Below are 19,416 nucleotides of genomic sequence, written 5' to 3'. Positions count from 1 at the left end.
CTTAGCAATTTTCCGTCCTGGTTAAAATTTATTAAATCCTTTCGCCTTTCCCGGAAACGGTATATTCTTACGAAATATATTCTTGCAATTATATTTTCCTCCCAATCTAAGTTCCAAGAGCTTATAGATACCAAAATTCTGACCTTGAGCCAACGCGGAACCCTTCAGTGGTTTTTTGTTTTATTTATAACCAGTGCCGTACCAATATTGTTTGTGGGTCAGTGCGTTACTCAGTATGTGCCATCTTCTCATCTGAAAAAATGGAGTAGTCGAATGGAACAATTCTTTTTTGTACATCATGAACGCATTCCAGAACATGTTATCAGTGCGTCTCGAAATGCATCCCCCGACCGGGAAAGACATTTTATGAGAATAGAAATTAATGTAAAGCTTCCCTCTACCACTTGAAATCATTAGACTTGAGACCCATGTTTTAATTACATACATATAATCAACATAATAATGTGAAATTTATGTCTTATTAAATTAAAATTTTGGTTGACGTTATTGAAGGGGTTTCAAAATATGTTGTAAGATCTCAACAATTTCAGGACATTTCCAAATAAGTAAATATAGTTTCGCTAATGAAAGGAGAAATTTTTTCCTAACGTGTCAATATTTCTTCTCTCGAAATTTCCCGTCTAGCTTCGTCCTAGCAAACAAAATTCCTCGGATATCACTTTGCACACTACTCCTCTTCAAGCAACGAGTAAATGCAGATTTAGCGTATTTGGTCCGAGGTTTCTCTCCGCTATATTTGCATCCCGCATCTACAGCGTTCTTTCACAAATATTGAGATATGATTCCGTTTAATTGCAATACGTTTCTCAACGCGAATCATTGGCCTCGACTGTTGTTGGCATATCCGGCCTCTCTCGGTTTACTTATTGTTTATCTTGTTTTTGCATTTACCTTTCTAATATATTAAAATTTTCACGTTACTTACACTTCAGTTATTTAATCGGATATGAAATAAACAACTCATTGTCATCCTTCTTAGGTTAGTTGTAATTTTCAGTTAATGAATAAATAAATAAATAATTTAATTTAATTAGTATCAAATAATAAAGATCTTATTTTTTGGAGGATTTTTACAGATGTATGAGCTCAACGCACCGTTTATCTTTTCATGAACTCGATAGTTTGAGGCGTGACATCGTGATATAGCTTCATGTTGAATGAAAAATCCTTGCGGATTTCTCATAAGTAATTTTAATATTGACCAGGTTCGTCGCCGTGCGACAGCGTCAGGAGCAAATACAGCGAAAGCATCCTTATTTTATGAACTCCTCATGCTCATGAACTCCTCATGCACATGAATCCTCGTCTTACAATCTTAATTGTGTAGTAGATGAGTTAAAAAACATATGAAATTTTCCTTTTTTGTGAGAGATATTGTAAAATATAGCATCTTACGAATGAAAATTTTTCGCAGACCCAAGGGTAGTGAAACCCACCAGCCGAGACGCCAATCAGCGTTTCGTTGGTAGGCATGCGTCGTCACGTAAAGCCATCGCGCGCCGCTACTAAGGTGGGCGGGTGGGTGAAGAGATGTTTGAATTTTTGGCATGATGAATTAAAAACAATGTGCGGTCAGAGCTATAAAATTGACATTAAATTTGCCATATTCATTTCACAGTTACCGAATCTGACGCCACTGAATATCTTTCGCGGCCATGCTTAAAATAAAATATAACTTTCTAGAATTTTTTTATTACCTTGAAACTTAACGGTAACTCAAGGTGATAGGTTGATTGTTTCCATCCCAGGTAAAAGATAATTGTCTGTAGTATTTGCATCTTCTATCCCAGTTGAATGTTTATTTTACTCGCGTGGCATTTTATTTGAACTTGGTTAAAGTTTGTAGAATTTGTTTATCTCGCGGCGATTCATGTAAATTGGTCAACGTAGTAACATATATTGTGCTTCGTTACTCATGAATAAAAATATTTGGTCTAATTTTTATTTTAATAATTGTTTGAGTCGTCAATTTAGCTCCTATTGCGTTGAAATGAACGATTAAGAGACGAAGGGTGCTTTTACACAATCCATATAGTAGTAGCATTGTTGTAATTTTCCACACAACAAATTTAAAAACATTTATCCGACCTGGATTTCGGCGCGTAATTCAATTCTCAATGCACACCTGCTTCGTGCAAGCTAAAGAATATTTACACAAATTGAAGCCTGACATGCTTTCATACTTTTGTGGAGTGCTTACAGTTATCCTCTTAAATAAAAAATGAAAAAATTAATCTTTACAATGAAATTGATTTGCTTTGCAAAGTACTTGTTTTAGTATCCTGTGTTAATGGTCTTCCTCTTTCCTCTCCGATAGTTTTGTAAATTACTGCAAATTTCTTCGTAGCAATTTTATATTTTAAATTTGGTCGAGCTAACCAAGGGTATGCTTTATAAAGCATTTATTTCAAGTAGCTGTTTCAATAAAAGGACAAAAGAGATTTTTACCATCGCAGTTTTCGTAATATTTGTCAAATTAGGGACAGGTACCCTTATTTTAATTTAAAGGTATGATTTGACGTTTGTTAATATGCTGTAATTCAACTACATTCGGTCTTCATAGAATTTTATGCTTTCCTCTATTATTGATCACACAATCTCTTATCGATGATGCTTCAAATCACATCCTTTCGAGTGAAATGGCGTACATTAACTGTCTCTCAGGATTTTAAAGAATATTTCATATTTTACGTCAGCTTTACATTAGCACAGGTGTATTTCAGGAATCTGTTTTAGTTTCCGCATGCTTCAGTGAAGGTGGAGGCTCATAGTGTGTGGTCCATTTACTTTATTTTCACAAGTTTAATCATTTAAGCTCGTGATATAGCACTCAAAACGAGATGGCGTATTAATTTTGCTTCAGAGCGGTGCCGCGGTGCCCGGAAATGGCGGGGGGTGAGCGTCCAAAGAAATTAATTGTAGAAGGGCAGCGCTTAATAATGCTTGCTGCCGGCAATTAATCCCAGTGTTACAGGGAAAGATATTAATAACGACCTGGGTGGTTAACATAATATCTTTTGTCCAGTCTCTGTTGAGCAATATCTTAAACTACTGCATCCTCACTTAAGAAAAAAGCAAGGCTTTCAAAGACCGCCGAGCAGCTTTTTCTCGATATTATCTTTTTGCACCGCCGCATGGTAGACGGATGTGGTACAATAAAGAAGAATATTAAAAAAATATACGCAATTCGCTTGACATCTTCACACAAAATTGGCGGACTGTAGATATGTTGTTGACACAAAAGAAACGTGTGTTCACGAAGTTGCGTCACTTCTCGAGGAAGACGATTCTCTCCGTGGCCGGCGGGAATTACGCAAATGACGATTTTGTTTCGCCTAAAATTAAGCGAACGCTATGTCTTCTTCCATTGTATTGCGAAATCGTGTAGAACTTCATGGGGTTGGCGAGGAAGTTCTGTACCAATTAGGGCTCTGAGGACTTTCCAGCACTTTGGAATAACCGTCCTTCATTACAGTCAACTGCGTGATGTGCCTGAGAATTTTGCGGTCTGGTTCTTTTAGCATTAAGTGGAAAACGTTTATACTGTATGTATTCCGTAACTTATGCAGCTTTATAATGTTTTTATTTGATGATGAATATCATCTAACCTTTAATTTGATAGTAGCGCTAATCTCTTGATTAATAAGTCACCACGAGCCAGAGCATTTTTGATGCTTAACGTAACTTTGGAGCACTGAATATACTATAGATTTTATTTTTAGATGAATTTATTATAGATTTGAAAAGAGTTGCGCATAATTTGAATAGCTTCTACTGACAAAAACATAATTCTCTTCTTCATTTTATAGATTTTGTTAGTTTAGTGGAAGTAAAACTGTATTTCATGTATCATGTAATTAATGTGGACTGATCCAGGTCATCTAACTTCTCTGTTAATCGCTTGTTGTCAAATTCTCTCATAGATCCATTATTGAGACTATGGTGAAGGAATGAGTGTGAATTTTAATGGTTGTGAACGATAGAACTTATTTAATTCTTTTGGAAAACATATTCATTTGTTTATTCATTTCGACAAATAATTCTCATGATTGAATTAACTTTATTTTCTACATCAATGTAAAATTATTTCTGGAAGTCATGAATTTCATCTAAATCCTCATTCTCTCGAAAGATAACTCAAGCCGGTGGATCAAAATCTTGAGCGTCTTCAGGAATTCCGTCTCTTTCGCGATGTACCCGCCCTCTGCGAGAGCCTCGGAAGACTAAGTCTATCACCTCTAGCTCTTAAAGCGAGTGGTGAGACATCTTGCGTCCATTTGAGAAGCCACTACGGTTGTCCCGGGTGGAGCATGATTGAGTCGCGAATTTTTAATCGCTAAATGGTGGCTACCCAGACGGCACAGGAAGTTTTCGTACCTGAATACGAGGGTGGACCATCAAGATACAAAAATCGCGCTTAGGAAGTTACTAATAAGGTTTTGTTTCTTTATTTCCTTTAATGACGAAAAAATATGCAAGAAGACTGGCAAATTCATATGCATCGATAAAATTGTATCTCATCGATAAAACTGTATTCGGTCTGGGACTATTTTCTTTCGCGGGTGGTGCCATCGTGCCATATCATCCTAGAAAGATCACATGCCTTCACAAGCTGGCACAAGCCGTTGGAGATTGTTGGAGATCGCATCGTTCACGTCACGTCTCACCACATTTCAGGGATTTTTGTGGTTATAAGCCTGGTATAGTTATATTTTTATGACTTATAAAATAACAGGTAATAACAGAGGCGGACGAAGAACTTTCAAAGGAGCGAGATTTTTAGGGTGAGGGGACAAATTCGTTATTTTTGGAGTTAATTGGAGTTGGATAATTAGTGGTACTCTATGCAATGAAAAATATTAGTTGAGTGTGGCAGGGGTCCCTGCACCCTTTTGTGGATCTGCTCTTGATAATTGTATCTTGAAATTTAAAATAATATCATCTGCAAGAAAATAAAGTTCTATTCATTCTGGTTAATTGGGACACATCTAGGCTGGAACACTTTTCTTCTATTGATTCTTCAATTCAATCGGAACATTTCAAAGACCGACTCATCCACAAAGCCATAGAAATAAAGAAGAACAAGATTAATTATAACAGAGATACTGGATTGAGAATCAGCAGTACATGGAACCCAGTCATCCGCAACATTTCGTTATCTTCCCCCTCCAGTCCTTACTCCTCACACCTGAAGTAAAAAGGCAGCAAAAACCAAATCCTAGCATCATTCCCTCGAAGAAGTGACCAGCAGTAGGTCGCGAAGCATCGGGGCAATCCACTACGTCACGCGGCATACACCCGCATGTCTCTCTCTCTCTCTTTCTTTTTATCACCATGAGCCGCTAAAGCTTCAATCAAGACATTTATCTCAAAATTTTTCGAGGGGAGGGCCCTCGCATCTCCTGCTTACCCTGGCGAGTAGTCCACACCCTCAGCAGTGGCGCCGACTCCATGGGGCTTGAGGGGGCCCGAGCCCCCCCAATAATTCGTTATGGGTGTGAGGAAAAAAGTGTCAGGCTTGTCGATTTTCCGTGGAGTGTCCAGATATCGAGATTAGAGTTATCAGGGTTCTAACTTTGATCATATGACTCTTATAAAATGCATAAAAGACTTACAATTCACTACTTATAAAATTTCCCGGGAAAAGATCCCCGGTTTGGGCCCCCCCAATATTTTTTGTAAGTCGGCGTGCCTGACCCTCAGACACCCCAGTGTTTTGCGCCTAAAACCCCCCCTAGCCTTAATTCCCAGCTGCACCCCTGCTTTGAGAGCCTATAAAAGTTTATTATTGATAGATACTGCAAAACACCTGCTTTTAATGCTTAAAGAATGGTATATATATCTTTACGTAAGTATTGAGAAAAATACCAAAGTATGGCCTGGTTTAAGGTGCTCTCTCCTCCAAATAATCTAAGAAAACCGAAGCTGATTTTTCAATTGGGATCTTTTGGAACTTTTTTTTGAACTTTTTGGAACTTTTGGATCATGGAACATTTGTTGCACTTCAAAATGTATGGTTTCACGAAGTAAAGTAATGGTTTCTCCAAACAGGTACAATGTAAAAACTACTACATACTTCAATAATTTAATTTTCAAGACACATATGTGGAATACATAGAGAAAATTTACCCATTTCCACCCACCATGGCCATATGGCCACATCCCATTATTCTGAGCACATGAGGCTCTTGAAGAAAACCCAGGGGTGGATCCAGGACTTTTTTCCGGGTGGGCACAAGGGTCAGACAGATCTTCTCATACTTGAGACTTCAAAAAAATACATCAATTACTGTAGAAAATATTATATTTATTTTGATATGAGAGTTATTCATATTATATTGAATGATTGAGGCTTTGTAATATGGAAAATAAAACAAAAGTAATGATAACCATATTAAAAATCTTTTCTTTTTTAGGCATCTGAGATGGGGGGCATATGTCCCTGTGCCCCCATTAAATCTGCCAATGAGAAAATTCACACTCCTTTTTGCTATTGGATTGTAATAAATATATGGTTGAAGCTTAATATAATTTATTCCACTGATTAGTTTATTTTTAAAGCTTGTTGAATTAATCCCACAGACAGAAAGGGACAAGTGAAAAATAAATTCAATATTGACATCTTAATGTCTGTAAATTTCATGCAGGTATCAAAACCTAAACAGGATATGGCATTGCATTGATTATTTAAACTTTCCTTTATCCAAAAATTTGCTTGCATGGAGGACTCATCCTTGCCCTCAAGGTTGAACTTGAAGAAGAACTTTAGAAAGAAATTGAACAACATTAGGTTCTTACCTCATTATCACCAAGTGTACCTATATGGCTGTGGATCCTTCTGAAGAACCAAGTTAAGATATTAGCAAAATATTCCACTCAATTTCTTAAGGCGACCAAGGGGCAAAGTATATAAATGCCGAAGTGCCTAGGCCAAAGGACAAGGTCTCGCGCTTACTGTATGAGGAAGTGTATCAACTGCAATGCTCCTGTGGTACATGTTACATAGGACAGAATGAACAATCTATCAAAACCAGTATAAGGGAACATGAATGTGCCACAGAGAAGAAGTAGTTCTGCCTTTCCGCAATCTCGGAGCACTTGTGGTCGGAACCTGAAATATTTCCTTCTAATGTGTTTCATATGTCGTTGCCGAGTCTCATGACATGGAGTAGTGCCCTTGTTTCTGCCACTCTTCTATACAGCTAAAATAAATTTGCAGGTGGAGTACTTCAAGAGAGGGGGAATATTTTTTAGGAGTTCATTTGAAGTCATAGGTGATTTCAGGGGGGAGGCACGTGGGCATGTACCTCACGTGCCCAGACGCTCAACAAATAGGCAAGATTTATAATTAGGTTATAATTACATTCGTTTTACTTTGTATATTACAGAGCCTCAATCATTTAATTTAATTTAAGTAACTTTCATATCAAAATAAAGGCAATATTTTCTAAAGTAATTGTTGCATCCTTTCCCTTGGACTACAACCTTGTCGCGGTGGAAAGGCTTGCGCGTTCCTATGACCCCTAGAGCTGCACTGGTGGAATTAATTCTAAATTATTCCTGGTAGGGCCACCCATGCCAGATAGGTCGAAGGGTAGGAGCCAGACGAAAGGTAGTCCACGTGATGGTGTCACGTGAAAAACACTGTTGGAATGGAAGTGGGAAACCCTACCAACTATCTGAGAACATAGAGTACAACCAAATGAGTCTTGGAAATCGGATGATCAGGCGTTGATTAGCCAGTCAGCGAGGGGGCTTCAGGCTCTAGTGGATGCATCATACGAGCATTGCGAGGAGTATGGGATGAGGATTAATAGAATAAGAAAACTAAGGTTATGCAGTTTTGTAAAGCATCACGAGAGAGGAATGTGAGACTTAAATTAAAAGTGGGCATTGATGCGTAGTTTTGGGTGGGTGGTGAAGAATAAAAGTGGGTGGTGAAAAACTTGAGCAGGTTGAGCAGTTCAACTATTTAGGCAGTAAATTAGAGGGAAACGGATACAGTAGTAAGGACATTAGGAAGAGAATTGCATTAGCAATGGAGGCGTTCATGAACAGGAAGGAGCTGCTGAGAGGATCATTATGTAAGAGTATAAAGAAAAGGTTAGTGAAGAGTTTGATCTGGAGTGTAGCGCTCTACGCTGTGGAAACATGGACACAGAGGAAAGAAGACAAGAAAATATTGGAGGCATTCTAGATGTGGGTATGGAGAACAATGGAGAAGGTGAAATGAACGGAGAGGAAAGGGAACAACGAAGTGCTGGATATGGTTAGCGAGGAGAGGCAGCTTTTAGATGAGATATGGAGGAGACAGAAGGTATGGATGGAGGGAGTACTTAGCGGGGAGGGGATGTTGAAAATGGTGTTAGAGGGTAGAATGTTAGGGAAACGAGGGAGGGGAAGGAAAAGAATAGGATTTTTAGAGAGATTGAAAGGAAATAGGCCTTTCAGTGAATTGAAGAAGGTAGCGCTGGAAGGAAAGGGAGGCTCCCAGATCACTTCTGTAGTACCCCATGGAAACCTACCTTAATCGGTAGAATACTGTAATAATAATAATTGTTGCATTTTGTTTTTGATCTCCAATATGAAATGATCTGTGAGACCCTTGCGCCCCCTCCAGAAAAAATCCTGGATCCACCCCTGTTTGAAGTGGATAAAATAAAGCAGGTACAAATCTTCCAATTATTTCAGGGATTTGAAACCCTTGGCCCACCCACTTGTTACAGCCTCGGTAAAGCTACCTATTTCTTATCTTATCCATCAGTTTTATCTCTTCCAGAACCAGCTATCATGTAGTCTTTTATTTTCCTCACCATTTTCATTCTACTATAGCTGTATGTTGTATTGAAAATACCATTTTCTCCACTAATTTGTTCTTATTGTCTGAAATATACTTTTTTTATCCATGCATTTGTATTTTGCATGCACCTAAAATAAAATTGAAATGTAGGTATTTTAGCCTGGTCTCCGTATACTGTTGTTTGAAGTTTCAGCCTTTTAATTTAATGTTTACTAAATCAATACTTAACTCTCTATATTATTTTCTTCCTTGCAAATTGTTCATGCCTCCAAGATCTCACATTACACAGCACTTAAATGCTTTTCTCTCCTTATTTTTTTCATCATCGAATCACATGTTTGTATATATTTTAAAAGATTTTAGAGTGTACACCAAAAGTCATACAATTGTGGACTGTTTTATTGTCAATATCTTGACCATGCTAGTTATCTCAGCTCCAATTGGAGAGTATTTAAATAAACACAAATATTCCCATGCAAGTGAATATCTTGTGGTAGGCCACCATTTTATGAAATTTACGTCACCTTGTGGAAAGTTGAACCGATTCACTCTTCATCAATTTTTTCTGTTGAAAGTTGCTGGTATTCTGCATTATCTTGATAATCCTCACTATTACAATTTCTCCTCATATATTTTAGCACAGAAAACTTATCACAATTAACGGACAGGATAAGTATGAATAGATGACATGTCTTCATTGAAGTTACTAGTCTCCTCAAAAGTCAAAACCTCACTCAAATTATTTGGATACTGATCTATAATTTAGGTATTACACCTGTTTGTGGCTATTTCTTCTGCATTCAAATTTTTACTTGAATTTTCTCTTATGCTCCATTTACTGGCATTTCTAAAGCTGGAATCTGATTCACTCAAGGATTCAACTCCATTCAATTCATCTGTAATAGCACCTACACTCAAAGAGGTCATGATGAAAATGTAACCAAGAGAAGATAATTGTTCTTCAAATTTGCTCTACATCTCTGTCATAGGATATAGGACTCTGAAAGAGGCATTTAGGGGACCGCCAAAGGATGCAGTGGTGCAGCGAGTGAAGTATGCAATACCCCCACACACCTAAGTATTACTTGTGCCTAAAAACCCCTTAATTCTTAGCTACGCCCCTGATAGGATGAACATCCCCACTATCAGGTCAACTTCCTCCCAAAAAAACAACAACATACCCTTATGATACATATTCCAACCCCTGATGCAGTGGCATACTGAGGGTAGGTCCAGGGGGTCCGGACCCCCCCTCTAAGATAAAAAAACACAATTTATTTCTTTCATAAAAGAAAACAAAATTTGAAAAATCATGAATTTACAAATATTTCTTTGACAAATGAAGTTTTTTCAATTATGAAAAGTGTTAAACTTAGTTTAAAACCCTATACTCAGTACCCTGTTTTTTTTAAATTTTCTACCCCGGTATTGTATCCCCCCAAGCAAAATTCCTGGCAACCCCACAGCCCAGATGGTATGTAGTATGCATTTTAAAAATCCTCTTCTTTTTAGTCCTCCAAATTTATTTCCATGGCATAATTTGCCCCATGTAACCTGCCAAAGGATCTATCAACTATGGTCAGAAGCCATTACTTGGCCTAACCAACTTCTTCAAGTCTCACTTGGTTCAATATTTGGCTTTATTCATCTCACTTCCTCCAATCTTATTTGAACCATTAATCTTAAAAATCCAGACCCCCCCCCCCCCATTCCCCCCCATCCCAACTCCCACTTACCCTGGTGGGTATGCAATACCCCCACACCCCAAAGTATTATATGTAGTTGTGCCTAAAACACTTGTGCCTTAATTCTTAGCTGCGCCCCTGCCTTACCTTACCACTGGTTTTGACCCTCTATTTCTAACATTCATAACAACGAAGTTAGTGAAAACTAGGCACTAAGACTTTAAGTCCAGAAGTCCATTTGTAGCGCTAAAATTTTGTTTAAAAATTGAATATCCACAGAACAAAATGAAGAATTCATTTCAAAGTGTAAAAAAAATTAGTATGCAACAAAATATATCATTGCAAAAACCATTGACAGCATAACCACATCACAGTCGATTCCTGCAGTGAGGATAAATGGGAGGGTCGGGCTAAATTGCCAAGGAGTTCTCGCTAAGCTTGTTCTCAGGCCAGGCCTGAATTTATCCCACAATTACTACCGCAGTAGTCACTTCCCTTCCCTTGCATTGGCTAGAGCTGACATCTGACTCTGATCTTTTGCATTGAAAAATCCATGAGAGCTATACCCTACATTAGGTCTCCTGTGCATGAAAATGCTCATTGGTTCCACAAGACATTCAGGGCAAAAGGGTTAATACCATACTTTTGACCATTTCTGTGAAATAGGTTTTGAAGAGTAACTACTATATGCAGTCTTTTATTGTGATATGACATAATAATGCCCACCCCTATTTTCCATGGGGCAACATTGTGATGCTTGAAGTGTATGAACCTACAAATGTCTACATATCACTCCAATCCACATCTGCTTTATCTTAGACTCACCTAAGTATACTCTACTAAGTGCTCTCTAAAATTCAACGAAATGACCTTTGGTTTTATTCAACATGCAATTCTCTTTATCTCCATCCTCATCTGCAAAGTAACATCTCATGTTAATCATCAATGAAAGATACTTTTCTGAGTCTGCTTAAAAACCACATCTTCCATCCCGTGCAAAAAAAGGAAAAAAAGTCAAAAATCCATGGGGCATCTCTTTAAATTTCTGAGCTCTTGACTGCCAATGTGACTACTTCCTTCATCATCTTGTTTGTGGTCATATCTGTCCTAATTTTTGAGTAATCAGTGTGTGCCAGGTAATTTCCTTTGCTTGGGTTGGCACAGTGAACTGGAAGGTACCTACCTATCTTCATTCTTCATGGAGTGAGATGGTGAAAGATGGTATTAGATGGTTATGGTGGGAGATGGTGAAAGAGAGAGTGGACTGTGTGTGGAGTTCCTTGAGTAGGCTGGGGGGTGGATAAGAGACGTAGTGAAGGGCTAAGACTATGGAGAGGCAGAGAAATTAATGGAGAATGGATTTTATGAGATTTCCATTTGTAACTGATTTCCTACTGTTTTGATTAATGATTTGCATAGTGTTTTGAGCAGATGCTATGGGCTTGAGTGCATATAATTGCTTGCCCTTCTTTTCTTCAGGTTAAATTTTTGTTGTGAATTCTTTTGCAAAACTTTCTACTGCAACTGTACCATGATCTCAGCACACTCTGGATCCAGGCCTTTTTCACCCCATTCAGAGGCAGTTTTTACTGCAACATCCTTGTAATAATTATGGCATTCACTCTGTTTTCTGTGTTTAACTTGATTGATTGCTTTGTGCGCTCATCAGCAAAATGGAAGTCCAATGGATATGCTGGTGGAGATGGCTGAGCTATAATTATATTCCAGGTGTACAAGCAAAAAAAACTTTTCAGAGACACTCTGTAGCTGTGAAGGCAAAATCCAAATTGACATACATTTAAATTTATTGCCTAACACAAGGAAAAATCTACTTCCGTGGATGAATGAAATAGAAGAGATGCCTGTGAACATAGAAAATACACTTTTTGATATGATTAAAAATAACTCACATTCGGGTGTATGCCACGTGTCGTAGTGGAGATTTCCCTGACGTTTCGCGACCGACTGCTGGTCACTTTTTCAAGGGAATAATGTGGGGATTAGTTTTTGCTGCCTTTTTATATATTTTAGGTGGGAGGGGTGGGCGGAGGGAGTGAGGAGTTAGGACTGGACCTCCTCACACCCTCCGCCCACCCCTCCCACCTGAGATATATAAAAAAAAAAGGCAGCAAAAACCAATCCCAACATTATTCCCTTGAAAATGTGACCAGCAGTCGGTCGCGAAACGTCAGGGAAATCTCTACTATGACACGCGGCATACACCCGAATGTAAGTTATTTTTAATCATCATGAGCCGCAAAAGCTTCAATCGAGAAACTTTTTGATATGTTTATTATTTTAAAATGAACTTAGGATTATGATAGCTTTGACACCATACTTCTAAGAGCTCATTGATGTTTTTGATGTGATGTCAAATCTGTTCCTTATTTATTGTATTCATCCCTGAAAATGTATCGAAGTATGTCTCTATGAAAATGATTTTGCTTGATTGGGAATAACTTAATTCAGGATGGATAAATTATTTAAAGTGCAAAGATCTCTATGATTTCGAACTTAAGAACCAAGTTGATGCTCTGCACCATTTACATAATCAAGGTATGAGAAAAAATATGTCAAGTCATTAAGGTGTAGGATGTTTTCACTACCAATACTGCTAATTTACAAATAAATGATGAAAAATTTGCTATCTGTGCTAATATAATTATTCTGTTACCATATCGTGTCTTATGCTATAACATCTGGTGTACACTTTCATTGCAGAGGAATGGGAAAGAATATAGCTAGATACAAGGAGCATATATCTGACTTTCAAAAAATTAAGCTTAAAATATAATAGAAGATTTTGGATTACATAAGGAATGCTATGGATCATCACCTGTGGGCTGTGTTGGATTGCTGGATTGTATGAGGTGAGTGAAAAATCTTGTAATCAGAAATAGCTATGTGGACTTATTTGAAACCTCTTTATCTCCTGTATCAGCTCGGAATTCTTTGTTTTTTACAATGTCGTGTAAATAAGTTTTTTTTGTGTATCCCATGAGCTGAAACTATTTCACTGTTTTAATGCCTCTGTAAAATTTATGCATCTGAGTAATACTATGCAATACGAAATTACTATTTGCATGGTGAGAATTCAGTTACAAGAGCGATATGTTGGACATGTACTATCTCACCACTCACTCTGTACTATCTCACCACTCAATCCCATCTCATAGACATTGTTGTTGGTGGCAGGCATGCATTTTCTACCAAATAAATACAGATATATTCTATAATCTTTCGCATTCTTTGAGAAATTCAATTAGTGAAATCCAGGGGTCCCTGGTGGAGAGAAACCTAGAATATGACCAGGACGTGTGTGCCTGCATTGTGGATTTTGAAAAAGCGTTTGATAGGGTGAACTGGGTAAAGTAAATGGATATCCTCAAGAGAATAGGTGTAGATTGAAGGGATAGGTGACTGATTCGTAATCTGTATATGGCCCGGACTGTGCAAGTGATGGTACAGGATGGAGAATCTGGGTGGGCAAGCATTGGCCGGGGAGTGAGGCAAGGTTGTCCTTTATCACCACTGCTTTTTAATGTATATGCTTAGGATATGGTAAGAGAAGTGTGGGATGAAATGGAAGCTGGAGTGAAAGAGGGAGGAATGATGTTTAAATCGGTAAGGTTCACGGATGATCAGGTGCTGAATAGCCGGTCAGCGAGGGTACTGCATGCTCAAGTGGATGCATTAGACAAGCGGTGCAAGGAGTATGGGATGAGAATTAATCACAAGAAGTCTAAGGTAATGCCATTTAGTAAAGAATTGCAAGCAAGGAATGTGAGAGTCAAGATAAAAGTAGGTGGGGAAAAACTTAGTAAAAAAGTAGGTAGAGCAATTCAATTGTTTAGGCTGCACACTAGAGGAAAACTGATACAGTAATAAGGACATTAGAAAGAGAATTGCATTAGCAAAGGAGACTTTCATGAACAGGAATGAGCTTCTCATAATATTTTTATGTAAGAGTTAAAAGAAAAGATTAGTGAAAATTTTAATCTGGAGCGTAGCTCTCTACAGCGTGGAAACGTGGACACTGAGGAAGGAGGATGAGAAAAGACTGGAGGCATTTGAGATGTGGGTATGGAGAAGAATGAAGAAGGTGAAATGGATAGAGAGGAAGAGAAACGATGAAGTGCTAGACATGGTGGGTGAGGAGAGGCAACTTTTAGATGATATACGGAGGAGAGGGAAGGTTTGGATGGAGCGAGTACTTTGCGGGGAGGGAATGTTGAAAGCGGTGTTAGAGGGTAGAATGTTAGGTAAACAAGGGAGGGGAAGGAAGAGAATAGGATTGTTAGATAGATTGAAAGGGAGGAGGCCTTACTGTGAATTGAAGAAGGTAGCGCTGGAAGGAAAGGAAGGCTCCCAGATTACTTCTTTAGCACTCCATGGAAACCTACGTTAATTGGTAGAATGCTATTCAAGTTAAGTTGTCAAGATAGGCTCATAGCACTTGTTAAATTATTGAATGGACAATTAATGCAAGGAAAATAAATAATTTTGAGAACAAATTAAAAAACTGGAATTGTTTCTACCTCACCCTTCTTTGCTGTGGATTTTTTGAGTAATTCAATCCATTTCATAAGAAAAAGGCTGTAGCAATTTTTTGGGGGGAGGGGGGAATTCAAGGTGTTCAAAACCGAAACATTGTGAAGACACAGACTCAAAAGTGGACATACCCCATAAAAGAACACCCCAAAAATACATTTCCCCTTTATGACCACCCCCAAAAAATTTTTCTACCTATGGTCTTGCATCAGAATCTATTTATGATTTTTATTTTGTGTAATAGTTCCTTTTCTCTCTGTGTGTCACCTAGACCATGAGTTTAGCTTGGTGAGGGTAGAACTCGCCCCAGATTATATAATCGTACAATTTTACCCACTCTGGGAAGGGGGGGCAAGTATATTTCATGTGTCATCTTGCACTGCCATGGTTTTTGTGAGGGCTGTTTGAGGCTTGACTCAGTAATGTTACTCAGTACTGCAGGGGCGGATCCAGGATATCTTTCTGGGAGGGGCACAAGCAAGGCCGTATCCAGGATTTTGTTCAGGGGGGGCACAAGGATACCTTGTTATACAAAACGAACGAAATGACAATGGGACCGTATTAAAAATCAACCATATTTTTAAGGGTCTGGGGGGGGGGGCACGTGCCCCCGTACCCCCCCCCCCCTGGATCCGCCTATGCAGTACCTACTGTTTGGTCTGCAGTCAAACACGTTACCAAATAGGTCACAATGGTATAAATAAAATTATTTAGGCACAGCACCAGTACTAACTCATAATATCACTAAGTACACAAACGGATGAAGTTCGCCATGAAAAAATATATAACTTAGCCGGGATTCGAACCCGGATCTCCCGATTGCCGGTCTGGTGAGTTAGCCAGTTTCACCACTAAGCCATTTTCTCAGAGGGAACTTCAGGTAAAACCGATCCCGAGCAGCAAGATTATTTCCATATACAGATTATCAGCTCGGTCTCGGTTCTGATCGATCAAATAAATCAATTTTAAATGGTTTACATAAACCTCTTGGATGCCTTTATTTCTATTTACTTCGTCATATTATCATTTTATCTTCACCTGGACAAGAACTCTGGACTCTTCGATCAATATCAGGAAGCCCGACTCACTACGCTACCACGCCCCCCTTTGAAATAGGTGAAGATACGTAAGGTCATTTTCGCGCGGGCTCTCAGATAAGTCTTTCAACTCGCAGGATGTTGAGTGCTTGCCCCCGCGTTTCGCATGAGAGCCTCTGGCTTCCGGAAATCCGCTCCTGCCTCTGGACGCCTAATTGGCGTTTTGACGAGAGGGGGTGGCCAGTGAAATGAAGAGGGTCTCGGCTTACGCCGTGGGACACGATGAAGAAGGAGCCAGAGACTCGTCTGCCAAATGTGCTCGTAAATGCGAAAGGCGCATTGGAATATGCCACTCGGTGACTTAACCGCGAAGAGTGTATCTTATGAATTCACGATGTCTCTCATCGCCAAGGGTTAGCAAACTCTTTGGAGAGGATCTGAGGTTAGGGGCGTGTATAAGGGGAGGCAAGGAAGCAGATAGTTAATTAGATTTAGTGCTTTCCCGGCGAATGGACGTCGTGAAGAGTTCTCGGGATCGCCACCGGATCAGGAACTGCATAACTGCCGACGTTTCGATGTCCGACTCGGTCATCGTCCTTTGAGTGAATCACTTCTTGTGCAGTTCTCGACTCGTTGGCGATCGCGAGAACTATTCACGCAGATAGTTAATTAATTGATTGCAATAGTTATCTAAATGGTCAATGATCTTTTTTCTGGTTGGCTTTCAGTTGCTTCAATTGTTCCGTTGACTTCGGAAGCTCTAATTGCATATGTTGACCGTAGCGCTTTTCTCCTGATTGAAAACGACTGTAAAAATCGGATTGTAGAAGTAACTAACTAGATAGTAATAAATGTGGTGCCGGAGAATCGTAGCCTAGTTCAAAGAACAATTAGAGTCGAGGTAACCCTCCCTAATGCGTCACTTTAACATACAGCTCTTATATTTTTAACTGTCAGAAAATTAATATCAGTGATTATAAAACGAAAATATATATTAGTCGATGGATTGTCAATTTACACTGAACGATCCTAGGATAGGGCTACATTCAGCGATTCTTATCTCATCCGCGTCATTGTCCCCAACCTAATAATGAATCTTGAGGTCCGCAGAAAAAAGAAAAAAATATCCAAATCCGTTGACAGCTTGTGATTCATGTAGTTAGGCGTACGCTCAATTTTTTGCTCTGCTGGGCTAACGAAAATTTCTGGAAATTTCGGTAGAATAGCTTACATTCATTATTCGACTGCGGATATTTCAATGAACAGCTTCAGGAATGTATATTATATTTTCCTTGGCTTTCATCGCACATTTAGGTACAATTTTTAATGCGTTGATTTCAGAGACCTGGAGTTCCCAATTGAATTATATGTATAGAGTGACGAATATTCAATAAAATAAGATGAAAATGCACCTTATTTAAATGGAAGCTGTGTATATACCACATATTGAATATTTTTTTAAAGGTACAACGAGGTGAAACCTTTGATATCACTCTAATCAATAAAGTTACTATTAAGTCAATCAATTTTAAAAATGTTTGTGAAAAAATGTTAATACTAGACAAGGAAAATCTGTACTATGATGTCATTACATGCTCTAGGGCCATTCTGGTCGTGGCGGGCTCTACTTGTTTCTCAAATTGAAAAAAAAATCATGAAATCTAATGGAAACTAATTATGAAAATCAATGATGATTTTATTGCTCCAAAAATATAAGTAGAGTATATGTAGAGAATATAAGAATACAGAATTTAAATATTTAATGGAACATTAAATCATCTAAAGGTATGATAATAAATTTGAATCACTACCATGAATTGAAACATGGTAGATTTACTAGAAAATTAATCCCGAAATTTGAAATTAAGTAGTTAATGATGAAAGAGGTAAATAATTAAAAAAACATGTCTTCCATTTTTGCTATGAATAGCACCTTATTCATACTTTGCAAATAGCGCTTTAGAGAATAGTATGGAAAATAATATTTGGTAGAGGAGTAAACCGATCATCTATTTTTAAACTTCCGACAAACCTTGTGCGCATTTTAATAGTCAATGAGGATTGATTATGCTTATTAGTATTATGCATTCAAAGTAGCCGAGTTTTTGAAAGACTTTTGGTGGTTTTAAACATGGCGATTCAACACCCTTTACTTCTAAAACGGATTGGGATTTTAGGTATTTGCCCTCACCAATTCGAGCCTCGAACTTTCATTTGACTTAGTTCGCTGATCATGTGTTTTGATGGCCTCCCCGTCCCATGGACTGAAATTCTTCTCGTCCCCAGTCGCTTGGAGGTCCTTCGAAATTCACGCGACGCCTTCGGCATTGAGGCTGCGGTCCGAGAGGCGCCACGCGAGGGCTTTTCTTTTTATCGAGCTGTGATAAATGGGAGATAGCACCCAGTGAGGGGTCTGGTACTCAAAGAGGCCTTGACTATGAATGACGAAAGGGAAGATTGGGGGGAACTCCACTGGAACAAGGACGTGGAGTGAAACTACGAGAGGTATTTCACGACTATTTACAGATTGGAAGTTCGAGTTAAGGATTTTTGATATCGAGCAAGAATCACTCTCTCTCCAATCTTCTATGGCGTTAAAGATGCTAAATAATGTATTTTATCTTGTTTGGGCTGACGAAGCAAGTTCTTAGTGATAACAAGAGTAAATTATTTTTGACAAAATATTCCTCCCATTTTTGTTATGCATAGCAGTTCCTTCGTGTATTGTAAATAACTTCCCTGAGAATGTTGTAGTAAATAATTTATCTTCTATTTTTTGGGGCTGCTAATATATCATCATTTTGTGTAAGCTGCAGGAATAAAATGATATCGCATTTGGAATTTCTTTGGGCTAACCAGGACAAATTTTTTATTTGAAAAACAAAGAAATTATTTATTATCATGATTATATTTTTATTGGTCTGTACCGGTCTTCTATCAGTCGTAATAGGTATATAAACTGTTTTTTAAGCTCCGAAATGACTAGCCAATTGAAATTAGAAGTATTTTTTAAGAATTAGAACCTGTAGTATCCGTTCAATTTAAGATTTCAGTGGTTTTTTCATGTTTCAAAATATTATCTACTCCCTTATCTGAAGACAAAACGGGGTTGTGAAGTACTTGAATGTTTTGACAAATTTAATGGTTCCGTATCTGTCAATGATTCTTCTCTCAGATATAAAATGATACATATTTTATTATATTTCAGCTGATTGGTCTCCCAAGTATATAAAATCAATTTTCGTCGGCTGAAGGAGTTTCACTCGTGACACACTGTAATTAGAGTTATGCAGCAATGGCTATGAGCTTCAAGCATCCTTTA

General features: G+C 38.3%; 1 long non-coding RNA gene across 1 annotated transcript in view; it reads left to right on the top strand.

Moving 5' to 3' along the window:
• Positions 1 to 19,416, top strand: part of LOC124155686 — a 171,800-nt gene that overhangs the window by 35,745 nt on the left and 116,639 nt on the right. Inside the window, exon 2 of the long non-coding RNA XR_006864219.1 lies at positions 13,228 to 13,376. This is a non-coding gene — a long non-coding RNA (uncharacterized LOC124155686). The remainder of the gene's footprint in view (positions 1 to 13,227; positions 13,377 to 19,416) is intronic.

Source organism: Ischnura elegans, chromosome 3 (genome assembly GCF_921293095.1).
Source record: "Ischnura elegans chromosome 3, ioIscEleg1.1, whole genome shotgun sequence".
Taxonomy (NCBI): domain Eukaryota; kingdom Metazoa; phylum Arthropoda; class Insecta; order Odonata; family Coenagrionidae; genus Ischnura; species Ischnura elegans.
The sequence above is the reverse complement of the archived record's forward strand: the minus strand, read 5'-3'. Positions and strand labels throughout refer to the sequence as shown.